Source organism: Pongo abelii, chromosome 16, assembly GCF_028885655.2.
Source record: "Pongo abelii isolate AG06213 chromosome 16, NHGRI_mPonAbe1-v2.0_pri, whole genome shotgun sequence".
In the NCBI taxonomy this organism is placed as follows: Eukaryota; Metazoa; Chordata; class Mammalia; order Primates; family Hominidae; genus Pongo; species Pongo abelii.
The window spans coordinates 32,873,169-32,891,822 of record NC_072001.2 but is presented as its reverse complement, the minus strand read 5'-3'; positions in this window follow the sequence as shown (position 1 = coordinate 32,891,822).

The following is an 18,654-nucleotide window of genomic DNA, read 5'->3' as shown; positions in this document are numbered from 1 at the left end:
TTATTAAAGTCATAAAGCACTTTTGTTAAAGAAGTGAACTTTAATGCCAATCCATCTTGAATCCTGTTGGGAGGAATTAAATGAGATTTAGAGTTATAGGTAATAATTTCACAGCCCTCTTAATTAAAAGAAAAATAAAAACCCCAAATCTTCTGTAAAATCAAATTTGAGTGAAGCATAAGTATAGATTCTGGCCCCAACAATATATAAGCTGATGGGCCACACCGATATATAAAACCTGTCAACCAAGTATTTGTGAATCAGCTGTATAGATTTTAGGCAGGAAAAGCATTACAAATCTATTTGCTTGGAGATATATAGTGAATTCGCTTAAATGATCAACTCTGCTACATTACACACCACTCCATTCATTCATTCCCTTATTCATTCAGTGATCAGCTTTGCTTTGGCTACAGTGGTCAATGAAAACCTCTCTTAGATGTGACATCTGAGATGAACTTACAGATAAGGATAGTCTTATAAAGATTGGGAAACATGTATTCCAGGCAGAAGAAATGGCAAGAACAAATTCTCTAAGATTCAATTGAGCTTGGTAAGCCTGAGGAATAAAAAAGTGAGCATGGCTAGAGTGTGAAGGAGGCAGAAGGTGAAGTTGGAGAGAGTGACGGGAGCCAAATTCTGCAGGGATCAAGGGCAAGAGTTTGCTATTTTAAGTGTAATAAGAAAACATGAGAAGATTTTAAGCAGAAGGATGAAATGATGATTTACACAAAGGAAAAAGAAAGGGAGGAAGGAAGAGGAGGAAAGTAGAGTGATTAGAAGGTTGATGCAGCATTCCAGGCAAAGGATGATGGTGATTTAAGCTGGAGTTAGAGCAGTGAATATGCTGAGTACACTTTGGAGGTATAACTGACAGGATTGCTAAGGAATTAGATACAAAATAGAGAAAAATGAAGACATCAAAATAGCAGCCTAGTTTTATGTGTGAGCAACTGGAAAGACAGAACTGCCATTTACTGCGATGGGCAAGGTTTGAGTGGTGAAGCATGGGGAAAGGGCTTCAGGGGATGGCAGAGTGTAGGTGGGTAGAAATAACATTCTACTCTATTTTGGACACAGTGAATTTGCGAGAGTACCAAAATTTTAAAAATCGTTAAAAGCCATGTGTGCTACTGAATTCCACCTAAGCTCAGTCTGTAGTTGCTGTGAGCTGGGAACTCAAGGGAGAGGTTGGGGTTTGAAATATAAATGAGTCATAAATTTTTAGATCATATTTGAAGTTCTTCAACAAAATACGCATAAAATGCTTGTGCTGGGAAGAGACATAAAGTTTTAATTCTCAAGAAGCTTAGTTGGCATGGACAGACAAGTGACAAGTTTGTATTTCCAATAAAGTATGATGACAGGTAAACACTGAGTGCTTTAGGAGCACAGGCAGAAGGAGAAACCAACACAGCTTATGTGTAGGTGGATTGGGGCCATAATAAGCCTCAAGGGGAGCTTCTATGTGTTAATAACTGAGGTTAGGTTGATTTCAATAACATTCAACTGAACGAGCCATACTGTAAAAATTTTAACAATTTTTAAAATTTTGATAGCCTAGGAAAGTATAAACTCTGAAATGTGGGGAAAAGTGATTTACATTTCCCCTTACCCTCCCCTAGCTACACAATTTGACAGGGGTCGATAACCCGCATCCACTTGAGACCGCGGTCGCACCCCGAGCCCGGGATCCACGCACTTATGTGAGGATGCACTAGGGCCAGCGGGTGGCTTTGCTGACCTCGATCAGATGCCGTTCCAGGGTCTGTCAGCGCCAGGCTGGCGGGGCCATGGCTGTCTGCAACTCCCTACACAAGGGCTGCAAGCAAGGCAAGAGAGCCCCAGGAAACCGCACCGCAAGGATGCGCCTAGGGCAACTTGGGATCTCCCCGCCGAAAGTTTCAGGGCCAGAGGTTATGAATATCACTAAAGCATGGGATAGACTGAGTAGTAGTTCCAGCTACTCAGGAGGCTGAGGTGAGAGGATCACCTAAACCTGGGAGATGAAGTTTGCAGTGAGCCATGATCATGCCACTGCACTCCAGCCTGGGCCACAGAGTGAGACCTTGTCTCAAAAAGAAAAAAACATTTTCATCATACCAAAAGGAAACCCCATACCTATTAAGCGATTACTCTCTGTTCCCTCCTCCCTCTAGCCCTTGGCAACCACTGTTCTGCTTTCTGTCTCTATAGATTTACCTATTCTAGATATTTTGTATAAATGGAATCATACAATATATGACCTTTTATGTGTGGTTCTATCATTTAACTAATGTTTTTGATGTTCATGTTGTAGCATGTGATAGTACTTCCTATCCAGATAACATTCCATTGTATAGAAGTGAATGATATTTCATTGTTTGGCTATCAGAAATCCTGCTGTTATGAACATTACTGTACAAGTTCTTGTTTGAGTTCTTGTTTTTAATTATTCAGGGGTATGTAGGAATGGAATTGCTGGGTCTTAGGATAACTGTTTAACTTTGTGAGGAACTGCTGAACTGCTCTGTGGCTGTTGTGTCATTTTACATCCTCACCAGCAATGCACAAGGGTTCCAGTGTCTCCATATTTTCATCAACACTTGCTATTTTTTGTCTTCTTGATTATAGCCATCTTGCTGTATGTGAATTAGTATCTCACTGTAGTTTTGATTTGCTTTTCCCTAATGATATGCTTTGGATTTGTGTTCCTGCCCAAATCTCATGTGGAATTGTAATTTCCAGTATTGGAGGAGGCACCTGCTAGGAGGTGATTGGATCATGGGGGCGATTTCCCTCTTGCTATTCTCCTAGTAGTGAGTTCTCACAAGGTCTGCTTGTTTAAAATTGTGTGGTCCCTCTCACTTCACTCTCTTCCTATTACTCCAGCCATGTAAGGCATTGACTCCTTCCTCTTCGCCTTCCACCATGATTGTGAGTTTCCTGAGGCCTCCCCAGCCGTGTTTCCTGTACAGCCTGAGAAACCATCAGCCAATTAAACCTCTTTTCTCTATAAGTTACCCTGTCTCAGGTAATTCTTTATAGCAATGAGAGAACAGACTAATATACCTAATGACTAATGTTTTTGAGTATCTTGGATGCTTGTTGGCCATTTTTATACGCTTATCTCTTTTTTATATTTTTAATTTTTTAATTTTAGTTTTTTTTTTTTTTTTTTTTGAGATAGTGTCTCACTGTCACACAGGCTGGAGTGCAGTGGCATGATCACAGCTCGACCTCCCGGGCTCAAGCAATCCTCCCACCTCAGCCTCCTGAGTAGCTGGGACCACTGGCACAAGCCACCACACTTAGCTACTTTTTAATTTTCTGTGGGCTTTTACTGTGTTGCCCAGGCTGGCCTCAAACTCCTGGGCTCAAGCAATCCTCCTGCCTTGGCCTCCAAAAGTGCTGGGATTACAGGTGTCAGCCACCATGCCTAGCTGTTTTTGTATTTTTGAGACAGGCCTCACTCTGTTGTCCAGGCAGTGGTGCAATCATGACTCACTGCACCTGGACTTCCCAGGCTCAAGCGATCCTGCCACCTCAGCCTTCTGAGTAGCTGGGACTACAGGCACGTGCCACCATGCCTGGATAATTTTGTTTATTTTTTGTAGAGATGGGATCTCACTATGTTCCCAGGCTGGTCTTGAACCCTTGGGCTCAAGCAGTCCTCCTGCCTTGACCTCCCAAAGTGTTGAGATTATAGACATGAGCCACCACACCCAACCCTTCATTTTAAAGAAGCAGAATTATTGAATTCTCACGGATATAACTGTATTGTTTTCTGTCCTGTTCTTAGAATTATGCTTTAGGAACCAACTAAAACCAATAAAAACTGATATTTTCCTTCTCAAATCAGTTCACATCTCTTGAGATATGATAAACCTATATAGCCTCAAAGTCCTAAATTTTTACAATATGTGAAGACACCATTATCTTTCTAACATATGACAGAGATTTTGTTTTCTCTTAAAAGGAAAAAGAAGCAGTCATTCTAGAAAACTGTTTTCTCCTCACACTTAGAACCAAATGATAAGGAAGTTATGGAGAAAAATCGACTACAATGAGGATTTCTATAACGTGAATTGCCTGAACTTTTGTTTCAGGGCCAGAGGTTATGAATATCACTAAAGCATGGGATAGACAAGTTCATGTTCACTTGGACGTCTTGTAAATTGTTCCTCTGACATTTCTATATGTTCCATATTTGATACTAGGATGCCTGTCAAGGAGCCTCCAGACGACCTATCTTTTATAAAAATGACAGTGTCAAGAAGAATTCAGAAACATCTGAACTCAATATTTGCATATTTTTAAGTTTCATAGGTGAAACTGCTTCTTTTTGTTTGTTTGTTTTGAAACAAGGTCTCACTGTCACCCAGACTAGAGTGCAGTGTCATGATCACAGCCCAGTAAAACCTCTACCTCCTGGGCTCAACTGATCTCACCTCAGCCTCCCAAGTAGCTGGGACCACAGGTGTGTGCCACCATGCCTGGCTAATTTTTTTTATTTAATTTTTTGTAGAGACACAGTGTCGTTTTGTTGCCCAGGCTGATCTTGAACTCCTGGTCTCAAGGAGTCCTCCAACCTCAGCCTTCCAAAGTGCTAGGATTAAAGGTGTGAGCCACTGCACCCAGCTACCAAAACTACTTAGTGTGCATATTACACTGAAGTTCACTGACCCTATCTACAGTTCTTTTCTTTTTTTCATTTATTAGATTGCAAGAAATACAATTTTTAAAAATACAAATAGATTCTACATTGAACTTTCATTGCAAATTGCGCACACAGTAGAAATATGAAGAAGGGAAGAGTAGCTTGACCAATGATTTTGGTGATTGTTAGCGGCTTTTGTTTTGTTTTGGTTTGGTTTTTTGAGACAGAGTCTCGCTTTGTCACTCAGGCTGGCGTGCAGTGGTGCGATCTCGGCTCACTGCAACCTGCCTTCTGGGTTCAAATGATTCTGGTGCCTCAACCTCCTGAGTAGTTGGGACTACAGGCATGTGTGACCACGCCCAGCTAATTTTTGTATTTTTAGTTGAGATGGGGTTTCACCATATTGACCAGGCTGTTCTCGAATTCCTGACCTCAAGTGATCTGCCCACCTCAGCCTCCCAGAGTGTTGGGTTACAAGCGTGAACCACAATACTCAGCTGGTTGTTAGCATTCTGTATGTCATTAACACAAAGAAAGGCCTGAATTTATTGTGCATCTACTGTCTGGCACTATATTTATTTTTTTACACCAACTGTCTAATCTTCACAACAAATCTACGAGTTAAGTACTTAGTGAGTAGTGCCAGTATTTTTTAAAAACTAAAATAAAATAGAAAATATCGGAGCATATTACATCTAGAAAGGATTAGGTATTCATTTTTACAATTTAGTTTCAATTGTACATTTATGTATTTGTGCACTGGGTTGTAATCCACTTGGATTACATGGTAACAATGAGTCCACAGAACTGGGGTGTATATATTAACCTATTGGGAATGAGAATCTTTGGATACTTCAGTAATATAGACTGCGGTGTAGCAGAAGACCATCTTCCACTGAATTTTGCCCTCTACTGACTTACGATGCATCAAGTTGATGATCTTAAATAAGATGAAATAGTGTCACCTTAATTTTCTTGTTACCAAAAATTTCAGATAAGAATATTTTTGTTAGCTGATGCTCTGTGATACTAGATACTGTTTAAAGTGTTTTTCATTAAGACCTAACACTTGTTGTTTAAAGTCTGTATTCATTTTTCTATTTCATATCTTTTATTAAATGATATATTTTTACAGGATTATGTTTAAACCTCATACATGTATATAATTTTCCTTCCGAGAGGAATCTGGCTCTTCAATTCCTGCATTTTGGGAAATCAAAAAGCAGTGTTACACATGAGAAAAAGGCCTTGCAGCCTTCTTCAGTTACTGAGTGAAAGGAGGTTTCTTCATGTTTAGAGGCAGTTCTGCCTCTAATCCTTCAAAATTATACAACAGTCTTGAAGATCTGGTCTCAGAGGGAATCCTCATAATTTAAATACCCTCTTGATCTTTGCTTGTTTTTCCCCAATGAGTAGATATTTTCCTTAGGTGATAATCATTTAAGTAAAATACACATTAAAAGAGTACTGTATAGTTATACCTTTAATGAACTTATTACAAAATATAAGACAAAAAATTGGGTACAGGTAGAGAAAATTGCCTGCTCTTAAGAAGTATGTGTTGTTTCATTGTCACATTCAAACTGACCCCCTGTGAAATGCAGAGAATAGCAAGTGATTCTGAATATGCCGCTTCCTTTAACTGTTACCAGTAAATATGAATCATTATGAAAAAATGTTATTGTGTGTTCTAAATCTAACTGAAGCTCAGAATTAACTTTTTGATTCCAGTCAGTTATTTGAATGGGCAGAGCAGACTGAGTAATTGTGATGTCAGTTTTCCCATTTATCTCCTCTGGTTTCATTTTAATAATTAAAAAGGACAGATATATAAATAATGATTTTTTGCTGCATTATTTGTTTAGTTTTTAAAAGTCTATTTAGAAGTGCATTAATTCTCAAAAGAAGGATATCAATGGCTGTTCAATTTTCCAGGGCTTTTTTCCAGACTCCAAGCTCCGGGTCCAACACTAAGAGCCTTTTCCGTGTCACAGCCTTTGCATCAAGTGGCAGGTCCTGTGTGGAACCTGGGTCCACTCAATCATGTAGCCATAGCAGTGCCAGATTTGGAAAAGGCCACCGCATTTTCTAAGAATATTCTGGGAGCCCAGTTAAGTGAAGTGGTCCCTCTTCCTGAACATGGAGTATCTGTTGTTTTTGTCACCCTGGGAAATACCAAGATGGAACTGCTTCATCCGTTGGGAAGTGAGTGTCCAGTTGCAGGTTTTCTGCAGAAAAACAAGCCTGGAGGAATGCATCACGTCTGCATTGAGGTATTTTAATTCTTTTCATGCTTTGTATTTTAAATCTGTCTGTTATAAATGTCTTTTTTTTTTTTTTTTGAGACAGAGTCTTGCTCTGTCGCCCAGGCTGGAGTGCAGTGGCATGATCTCGGCTCACTGCATCTCCACCTCCCGGATTCATGCCATTCTCCTGCCTCAGCCTCCCGAATAGCTGCCACTACAGGCATCCACCACCACGCCTGGCTAATTTTTTGTATTTTTAGTAAAGATGGGGTTTCCCCATGTTAGCCAGGATGGTCTTGATCTCCTGATCCCGTGATCCGCCTGCCTCAGCCTCTCAAAGTGCTGCGATTACAGGCAGAGCCACTGTGCCCCGCCAAATGTCTTTTACTTTTTAAGACTACTTATGGTCACTATCATTAGAAACTTTTGTTAGCTTCTTTAAAGGGAATGATAATATTCATTCTCCTCAAAGATGGATCCTTAGATACCTTTCTTTTCCCTTTAGAAAACTCTAAAAAGTAATATTAATGTATTTTCTTGACATCTGGATTCAGTGGCCACTATAAGCACCACCACAGCTAGTCAAAACACAGAGTCTGCTCTAGAACTGATTGATCATGTGTGACCTCCTGTGTAATAGGAATACAACTGTTTTCACTATCACAGGCAATTGGGAGAAACATGTGAAAAGACTTTATAAAGTGAAGCTTTCCATGTCCGTGCTAAGCAGTCTTTTTTTTTTTTTTTCATGGAGTCTCACTGTGTCGCCGAGGCTGGAGTGCAGCGGCGTGATCTCAGCTCACTGCAACCTCTATCCCCTGACCAATTCTCCTGCCTCAGCCTCCTGAGTAGCTGGGACTACAGGCACGCACCACCACACCTGGCTAATTTTTTGTGCTTTTAGTAGAGACAGGGTTTCACCATGTTGCCCAGGCTGGTCTTGAACTCTTGACCTCAGGTGATCCTCCCACCTCAGCCTCCCAAAGTGCTGAGATTACAGGAGTGAGCCAGTGAGATACCACGCCCTGCCCTAAGTTTCACTCTTGTTGCCCAGGCTGGAGTGCAATATTTCCCTCAATGATGAGTCCCCATGTAGTCCCATAAGATTATAGCACTGTATTTTCACTGTACCTTTTCTGTGTTGAAAGCTGTTTAGACACTATTGTGTTACACTTACCTGTCATATTCAGTAACATCTGTACGTATTTGTATCCGAGGAGCAATAGGCTGTACCCTATAGCGTAGGTGTGGAGTAGGTGCTGCCTTCTAGGTTTGGTGATGTTCGCACAACAATGAAATTGCCCAGTGATGCATTTCTCAGGAATTATACCTACCAAGTGACACATGGCTGTATTTCTTTCTACTTACCAAAACAAAAAGGGAAATAAACAGTATTAAGAGTACCTGTGGGCCGGGCGTGGTGGCTCACGCCTGTAATCCCAGCACTTTGGGAGGCCTAAGCGGGCAGATCACGAGGTCAGGAGATCACAACCATCCTGGCTAACATGGTGAAACCCTGTCTGTACTAAAAATACAAAAAAAAAATTAGCCGGGGGTGGTGGCGGGCGCCTGTAGTCCCAGCTACTCGGGAGGCTGAGGCAGGAGAATGGCACGAACCCGGGAGGTGGAGCTTGTAGTGAGCTGAGATCACACCACTGCAGGGCAGCCTGGGGGACAGAGAGAGACTCCGTCTCAAAAAAAAAAAAAAAAAGAAAGAGTACCTATGGCTCCTCCCCTCTTCTTTCCCTTCCCTTCACTTTAGGTAGGACAGAGCAAAATAGTCACTCACATTAGTGGGGAGCACCAGACTAGCCCAAAGCAGGGTGTTGGGCCCAGAGCGGGGTGGGGAGGGCACCCGTGAGTGACAGCTGCCTGCCATGGGGAAGCCAGAGACCAAATGCCCATGTGTGGGGAGTATGCCGTCCAAAGTGTCTGAGTCTCAGCAGGGTGGGATGGGGGTTGGTGTCCAGAGAGACAGCCTGGCTTGGGGGTTCAGAGGAGGGCATCAGCATGGGAGGCCAGCCCGGGACTGAATGCTTATGTCCCCTCAAAATTCATATGTTGAAATCATAACCCCCAAAGTGATGGTGTTGGGAGGTGGGGCCTGAAGGAGATGATTGCTGGGGCTCATTCATGAGCAATAGGCCTGTCTCTCATGAATGGGATCAGTGCCCTTATAAAAGAGGCCCCAGGGACATCCCTGCCCCTTCCACCATGTGGGGCAGTGAGAAGGTGCTGTCAGTGAACCACAGAGCCCCCACCAGACACCAAGTCCGCCAACAAATTGATCTTGGACTTCCCAGCCTCCCAAACTGTTGCAAATTTCTGCCATTTCTGAGCCACCCAGTTTAAGTGTTTTGTTATAGCAGCTGAAAGGACTGAGACACAGCTCAGCACAGGGAGCCAGAGCCCACGCCTGTTGAAAAGGATGTCCACAAGAGGGGAAGGGGCACTGACACCATGGGGAGAGGACGCCCAGCATGAGGGTCAGGCTGGTCCTGTTGGGGGCAGGAGCACCAACACCATGGGGCGGGGACGCCCAGTATAAGGGTCAGGCTTTTCCTGTTGGGGGCAGGAGCACCAACACCACGGGGCGGGGACACACAGCATGAGGGTCAGGCTGGTCCTGTGGGGGGCAGAGGCACCAACACCGTGGGGAGGGGACGCCCAGTATAAGGGTCAGGCTGGTCTTGTCTGGGGGCAGGAGCACCAACAGCATGAGGCGGGGACGCCCAGCATGAGGGTCAGGCTGGTCCTGTGGGGAGTGCACCGTTGCAGGGTAAGATGGTGGTGACTAATGTGGAGAGTTGATGCCCAGGTGGGATATGCTGGGCGTCCTCACAGGGAATGGCCTGGTATGGGAGCAGGGCCTGGGCAGGGTGAGGCAGATGTTCACATGGGATAGGGGACAGGTATGGGGAATCGGGGCCGAACAGGGTGAGGAGGCTGTGTGTCCACTGGGACACTGTGGTGCAGGATGTCAAGACCCACAAAAGGCAAGGAGGACGGCAGCACAGGGAGTGGTCCAACTCACATGGGGTAGAGAGGCCTCCGTGCAGGGGTGGCGTGACCTGGCATAGACAGTGGGAGCCCAGTTGGGGAGGAGGGCAGCCCCACACTGCAGCACACAGAGGGTGAGGAGTGCCCTGCTGAGGCCGAGGGAGGAGCTGCAGAGCCGTAGGGACTAGTGACAGAGATGGGGCTGGTCAAATGAGTAGGTAGTAAGGATCCCGGACTTCCCAGTGGCAGACAGGGATGCTGGATTTGATTTCGAGACAATCCTTACTGTTGCAGGCTGATGGGGAAAAGCACATGAGAAAAATACTCTTTTAAAAGTAAGACAGAAAAGGCCGGGCGCAGTGGCTCACACCTGTAATCCCAGCACTTTGGGAGGCCGAGGCGGGCGGATCACGAGGTCAGAAGATTGAGACCATCCTGGCTAACACGGTGAAACCCTGTCTTTACTAAAAACACAAAAAATTAGCCGGACGTGGTGGCGGGCGTCTGTAGCCCCAGCTACTCAGGAGGCTGAGGCAGGAGAATGGCCTGAACCCGGGAAGCGGAGCTTGCAGTGAGCCGAGATCGCACCACTGCACTCCAGCCTGGGTGACAGAGCCAGACTCGGTCTAAAAAAAAAAAAAAGTAAGACAGAAAATATGTGGAGAAATGTAGCAATTCTAAGTTTTATTTTCTGAGTGGTCAGACACTAGATGAATTATTTTCTTGTTTATGCTTTTGTATGTTTTGCAGATCTTTTTTCACTGAGCATCTATTCCTCGGGAAAGAAAAATTATATAACTTCAAAGTAACAGGCTAGTGAGGGAACTTATTTCCTGCGTACTGGGGAATGTCTGTTCTTTAATCAAGAAAGGAAAATATTCTCCTTTTTAAAAAAGTCTGTTCTCATTTTGGCTTTTCACAATAAACTAGAGAATTTTTAAAAATATTTTACTATCAACTGGAAATTTTAGCAGAGACCAGTATTTGAAGGATACTCCACAAAGCCCCCACTAGACTGTACTGCAAATATGAAAGCTTAGGTAATGTGCCCTTTTGAAATAATTCCCAAGAAGACAGGAACCCTCTGAACCCTATGCAAAGTGAGACGAGTGTTAGGTTTGCACAGTTTACTTAGCTTTTAGCTTTAAGGACAGACAGTCAAAACAAACATTTAGTCCACATTTTTAACTTTAAACTTTCATGGATTTATACCAATTTGAGGATTGAAGTCATTCATTATTGATGTCAGCACCATTACAATTTTATATAAAATAAAAGCCTATGTTTGTTAATTCTGTCCAAATGTCATGCACTATTAAAAGTATCCCAGGTGCATGACATTTGGACAAAATTAATAAAAAGCAATAATAATAAATTATTTTTCATAAAATTTAGTCATTGAGAATTACATAACTTAAGGTTATAGTTATTTAGCCCAATTCCTTGGCTTCAAACAAACAGGATTGTATTGCCATTTTCAGGTGGAGAAGCTAAGGACCAAAAAGGTTATGAGATGTACCTGAAGATTCTGAATTCTGATTGTGACAATCTAAACATTTTTTTATTCAGATTATTGTCACTCAGTATACAGGTGACAGGGCAAAATCAAGATTAACTCTTAGATACAGATACATAGGAAACAACGAAGGAAGGAAGGAAGGAAAGAAGGAAGGAGAAAGAAAAAGAGCGAGAAAGGAAGGACAGATGGGAGGAAGGATGGACAGAAGGAAGGAAGGACAGATGGACGGACAGAAGGAAGGAAGAACAGGAGGGAGAGCTGGTAAGAAGTTGAAGTGGGCTGGTAGGAAGTTGAAGTGAAAAGTGAATCGCCCAGATTTTCACTAATAACATGCAAAGCCTTCCAGAGGCATATGGTGCACTCTGTAATTGTTTGAAGGAATATAAAAGCAATTTTTAAAAACCATAAAACTCCCTTTCTTTAAGATGGGCTATTACTGACTGTGTTACTTTTGTTACTTAGAGGGACAGATTTAATTTTCCAAATCAAATATAACTATTGTATCTACTTTCAATTCAGAAAATTAAGACATTTGTATTTTATTCTTTTTATTACTGCCAAACAAAACATGAGGAATACTCTTAAAAGAATTGTAAATTTTATAGCAACACTAACAGAAGGATAAATATGGTAAAAGATCTTTAAAATCAAAGTTAGTGATAGAAATAGTAACAGAAGTAGAAATAGATGCCAGTGCAAAGTCATTTAGGCATTTTTCAGAAATTAACTTATTGAATCTTAGAAGTATTTCTTGACTAAGAAGTATATATTTTTTATTTTTTATTATTTTTTGAGACAGGGTCTCACTCTGTTACCCAGGTGGGAGTGCAGTGGCATGATCATAGCTCACTGCAGCCTCAACCTCCTGGGCTCAAGCAATCCTCCCACCTCAGCCTCCCGAGTAGCTAAGACTACAAATGTGTACCACCACACCTGGATGATTGATTGTAGAGATGTGGCCTCACTCTGTTGCCCAGGCTGGGCTGAAGCTCCAGGGTTCAAGCAATCCTTCTGCCTCGGCCCCACCTAAAGTCCCGGGATTATGGGCATGAGTCACTGTGCCCAGCCTTGAAGTATCTCATGATTGAGGGACATCGAAGAAGCAGTATACTAAAAAATTGGGTTGCAGTGTTCAAATTATAGATATTTGTACTTGGATAGAATATTCCATAATTGAAAATATTTACAATCACATGCAGAATAGGAGTTATCAAAAGGACACTATGGAAAAAGTCATGATCATATCATGAAGCTGTTCAAACATGTGAGAAGGAGAAAAAAAAATCATGTCACAAACTCCCAAACTCCCGTCTCCCAGGTTCAGCAGTTTTCAAGATCTTGCTACACTTGCTTCACTTGTTTCTTTTTTTCTTTATTAAATTATTTTAAATTAACATGTCATTTTACCCTTATCCAGTTTGGGTCTCTAAGAAATAAAAAAAGTAACCACAATGACATTATCATCTTTATTTTCTGGCATTTCAGTCATATTTAAAGGTAAATCTTTTGGCACTATCTATACACAGCTCATAAATTAAATTTCCCAGATTGATTTACAAATGTCTTTTTTACTTAATTTATTCTAATCAGGATAAAAACAAGATCCACTCATTATAAATGGCAGTTAATCTCTTCAGACTCTTTAGAAAATTATTAACACCTTATAATAGTTTGATACATTTATCACAATTAATGAAGCAATATTGATTCATTGTTATCAGCTGAAGTCTATACTTTATTCTAATTCCTTTAGCTTTTACCCATTGTTCTTTTCCTATTCCAGGATCCCATCTAGGATTTCACTTCACATTTAGTAATCACGTCGCCTGAGGCTCCTCTGACACATAACAGTTTCTCAGATTTTCCTTGGTTTTTGTTTCTGTTTTTCCTTTTTTGTTGTTGCTGGTTTTTTTTAACCTTCTTCTAGGATCTCTTTTCCTTATTTCTGATGACCTTGACACTTTTGAGGGTTACTGGTCAGTTATTTTATAAACTGTCCCTCAGTTGAGATTTGTGTGATATTTTTCTTCTTATTAGACTCACATTATTGATTTTGGGGAGAAAGACCATAGAGGTAAAGTGCCATTCTCATCACATCATATCAAGGATACATACTGTCAAGGTGACTTCCTCCTGTTGATATCAACCTTGATCCCCTAGGTGAGGAGGTGTCGTCTGCCTTCTCCACTGTAAAGTTGCCCTTTTTTCTCCTTCTCCATACTACACTCCTTTGGAAGGAAGTCATCATGCAAGGACCACACCTAAGGAAAGGGGAACTGTATCAGAATGGACTTGTGGATATTTATTTTATAACTTGCATTACAATCTAATACTATTTTTTTGTTCCTCAAGTTGTCCAGCTTCAGCCATTAGGAGCTCTTTCAGTTGAGTTTTGTGTCCCATTGACATACCCCCATCATTTTTGGTTTTGTGTCTTGTTTTTGTTTTTTTAGCACTTCCTTCTTTTTCTGGCACTGTAAGATGCTCCAATTCATCTTCTGTATTCTTTGTCCCAGCCATAGAATCAGCCATTTCTTCTAGGAGCACTGGTTTCTACTATAGGAGAAGGTGTTAGAAACCAAGATCTGGGTTCTAGGTGTGCTTATGGCTACTGGGGGTGTCACTGGTTCTTGGCCCACTGAGCTAACAAAGCAGGGAGATATGTGTGTGTATAATGTGTATATGCACATATCTATACATATTTTTATATATAACTATAAGGTTCATGAGATGTCATAAACTCCTGAGTGCATCCTGATGTCTCCAGCTCTAATCCATTACCACATAGACCACATTTGCCTTTATTTTCTCATTCCAACAGTGAGAAACTTAGCTCCCACCATCAGCCATCCATCTACTTTGTTGTTCAATTTCAGTTTGATATGTGGTAGTTGTGTTAGTCTTCTAGGGCTGCTCTAATAAATGATCACAAACTTAGTGGCTTAAAACAATAGGAATTATTCTTTTCACAGTTCTAGAAACTCAAATTCCAAAATCAAGAGGTGAAAAATATGAAGAAAAAGCAAACAGAATAGAGCATAAGACAGATGTAGGACATTGTCAAAAGTTCTAGCAGAGTATAGTTGGAGTCCCAGAAAAAGGAAGAGAGAGAAAACAGAACAGAAGCAATCTCTGAAAAAATAGTTGACAAGGACACTACCAATCTGATGTAAGCTGTCAACCTACAGATTGAAGAAACTCAGTCAGCAACCCCAAGTAGGGTAAATAGAAATAAAATCACACCTAAGCACACCATAGTCAAGCTGAAAACCAAAGATGAAGAGAAAACCTTAAAAAAAGAAAGAAAAAAAGACAAATTATACAATGACATGTAATGACATTTTTTTAGGTGCTGACAGAAAAAACCTGTCAATTTAGAATTCTGATTCCAGTCAAGATGGTGTAGAAGAGACCAATTTCTCCTCCTGCCTGAAACAAGCAACCAAGACAAAATACATGAAATAATGGATTTCTGGCACTGGACATCAGGCAGCACAGGAATTGATCCCTGACAGAGGCTAAACAAACAAGGTGAGCCCTGCAGTTGCCCAGTTTACTGGCTGGAGAGACTTCGGACTGCAGTGCAGGAAGGAGGAATCCATGTGGAGCTTAGTGGTCTCCCTGAGTTGAGGGGATAGGAGTTGGAAGTCTGAGGAGGCCATGGTGCTGGAGTTGCACAGAGTATACTCCAAAGATCCACAGAATCTTTCATGTCTTCATCTGAGAGCATCAAGTGGTGCATGCATGTTAGGAAGCTACCTTAGCTTGGAAATAGAACTCCGTGAAAGGGTTAGAGGGAATAATTCACACACAGATATGGGGACCATTTCTTCCTGCCAGTCATAGGAATTTCCTTGTAATTCCTGTGACATTGAGTAGAGTACTCAGAAGGAAAGGAAAAAGAGCATAGATCTCAGAGGATGAGTCTACAGGCATATGAGATTTTTGGTCAGACTCAAATACATTAGAAACAAGTTTCAGGTGAATTTCAAGGATCACAGATGGTGCATTGAACGCATAGTGGATGGGAAAGTGGCTACCTTAAATTCATGGATGAATGGATGTTGAGTAAATGAGGAGGTATGTAGACACTGAGCTTGTTATTACGGAAGACAAGCATAATATCCAATTATACTTGTCATTTTAAAGTATAAATTACAACACTGATGTGTTTCTCAGTGTATGTAGAGGAAGTATTTAAGATACCTATATCACAAGGTTGGGGCAGTAAAAGGGACTCAAATAGTGGTTAAATATCCACATTCCACCTCAAGTGGTAGATGTTGATACTGGTAGACTGTGATAAACTCCATGTGTGTATTGCAGGTTTTAGAGTAACCACTGAAAACCGGTATGAAGAGACACTCAAAAATCTAGATAAATACACTACTAAAGAATGTCCAAATAACCCAACTGAAGACAGGTAAGGGGAAATGAAAAATCAAGACCATGAAATGACTGACTTATAATCTCACATATCAGTAACTACATTGCATGTAAATGGTCTAAACACACCAACTAAAAGATTGCAAGAGTGAATTTAAAAACATGACCCAACCAAATGAATGCTATCTACAAGAAACTCACTTAAAATATTAGTATCAGTAAATTAACAGTAATTTAATTTGTATCAGTAAATATCAATTATCAGGAAACTAAGAGTAAAAGGATTGGAGAAGATACATCTTGCAAATACTAATCCAAAGAAAGCTGGATTGGATGAATTATTATCAGACAAGGTAAACTTCAGGACAAAAGAAAATTGCCAGAGACAAAGAGGTACATTACATAACAATGAAGGGGTCAGATCACAAAAAGACAACATATGTGCATACACCAAATAACACAACTGCAAAGTATATGATCTGAGAACTGATAGAACTAAAAGGAAAAAATAGACAAATTCACAGTTATAGTTGGGGACTTCAACACCCCTTGTTCAGTAATGGATAAACCCGCTAGACAAAAAGCAAGTATGAGGGGCTCCAGAAGAACTGAACAGTATCATCAGCCAATACAGAATACACTTTTTTTTGAGTATTTATGGGACATTCACCAAAATAGACCATATCTTGGGTTATGAAACTCTAACATATATACATATATTTTTTCTTTCTTTTTTTTTTTTTTTTTTTGAGACTAAGTCTCACTCTTGCCCAGGCTGGAGTGCAATGGTGCGATCTCAGCTCACTGCAACCTCCGCCTCCCGGGATCAAGCGATTCTCGTGCCTCAGCCTCCCAAGTAGCTGGGATTACAGGCACCCACACCATTCCCAGCTAATTTTTGTATGGTTCGTAGAGACGGGGTTTCACTATGTTGGCTAAGCTGGTCTCACCTGACCTCAGGCAATCCACCTGCCTCGGCCTCCCAAAGTGCTGGGATTACAGGTGTGAGCTGTCATGCCCGACCAAAACACTGATATATTTAAAATAAGTGAAACCACGTAAGATACGCTCTGTGACCATAAATGAATCAAACTAGAAATCAATAACGTAACAGAAAAATCTCCCAAAACTTGTAAATTGTCAAAGAGGAAGTTTCAAGAGAAATAAAATACATACTGAGCTGAATGAACTTGGAAATACAACATAATCACTTTTTATAAAATTCATCAATTTATTGCTTTAATCCATAAATCAATAATAAAATTTTGCTTTCGTAAGAATGAAATGAGATAGCAAGAAACGCAAAACAGTATGTGTAGTAGATGATGTGGTTAGCATCCATCCAGTATTTCTTCTTTAGTAGAATTCTGACTTTGTTACATCCCCATTCTTGTCCTCTCCCACACACGTAAAAGCCTCAGGTGAAGCCCCAAGGTTAGACTGAAATTTCATCACCTTTGCCAGTAATGGATTCAATGATGTGGTTCATAACTACATATGGTTATGCAATCCATGTGTGGACAAAGAGCATGAAGAGAGGTTTTCTAGAGACTTCTAGAAATATTCGTTCCCACATCTAGGTGAGAACTGTGAGAATTCAGCCTCCCACCAGAGGTGAACAAGGAAATAGGTAATTTGGTTGGTACTAGCAACTATCCAACAACTATGGGACAAACAAAAAACCAAAAACCTCAGGATAATGGTGATCCTGGTTGGCAGAGTAGAGAGGCAGAAAAACACTTTTAAATGACATTTAAAAAAATTTATTGGGCAGGCTTGGGGGCTCATGCATGTAATCCCAGTGCTTTGGGGAGGCTGAGGCAAGTGGATTGCTTGAGCCCAGAAGTTCAAGACCAGCTTGGGCAGTATGGCGAAACCCTGTCTCTACAAAAAATACAAAAGTTAGCTGGGCATGGTGATATGCAACTGTAGTCCCAGCTACTTGGGAGGCTGAGGTGGGAGGATCACTTGAGCCTGGGAGGTCAATGCTGCAGTGAGCTGTGAGTGTGCCACTGCACTCCAGCCGGAGTGACAGAGTGAGACCGTGTCTCAAAAAAAAAAATTATGTATTGATTAACAAGGTGATTTTATTATATCAGTGGGCTTTTCAAAATTAAGAAACATTTCACTAATAAAATTTTTTAAAGATAAATAATTGCTGGGCACAGTGTCTCATGCCTGTAATCCCAGCACTTTGGGAGGTTGAGGCAGGGGGATCGCCTGAGGTTGGGAGTTCAAGACCAGCCTGACCAACATAGAGAAACCCCGTCTCTACTAAAAATACAAAATTAGCTGTGCGTGGTTGCGCATGCCTGTAAACCCAGCTACTTGGGAGGCTGAGGCAGGAGAATCGCTTGAACCCAGGAGGCGGATGTTGCAGTGAGCCAACATCAAGCCATTGCACTCCTGCCTGGGCAACAAGAGTGAAACTCCATTTCAAAAAAAAACAAAAAGATAAATAATTATCCAGTACCCTTTTTTTTTTTTTGAGACCGAGTTTCGCTCTTGTTGCCCAGTCTGGAGTGCAATGGCACAATCCCAGCTCACTGCAGCCTCTGCCTCCCAGGTTCCAGTGATTCTCCCACCTCAGCCTCCCCAGTAGCTGGGACTACGGGCACGCACCACCACGCCCAGCTAAGTTTTGTATTTTCATAGAGACGGGGTTTCACCATGTTGGCCAGGATGGTCTCGATCTCCTGACCCCAGGTGATCTGCCCTGTTACCATGTGCATTTTTCCATAATTCCTTCCTGATTAAATTTCTTTTTGCTTCTCAATCATTATCTTGGTTTCTAAAGACTGTCCTTCTACTGAAATTACTTATACAGAGGCAACCACTAGATTTCTTCTAAAAATAGGCTAGCC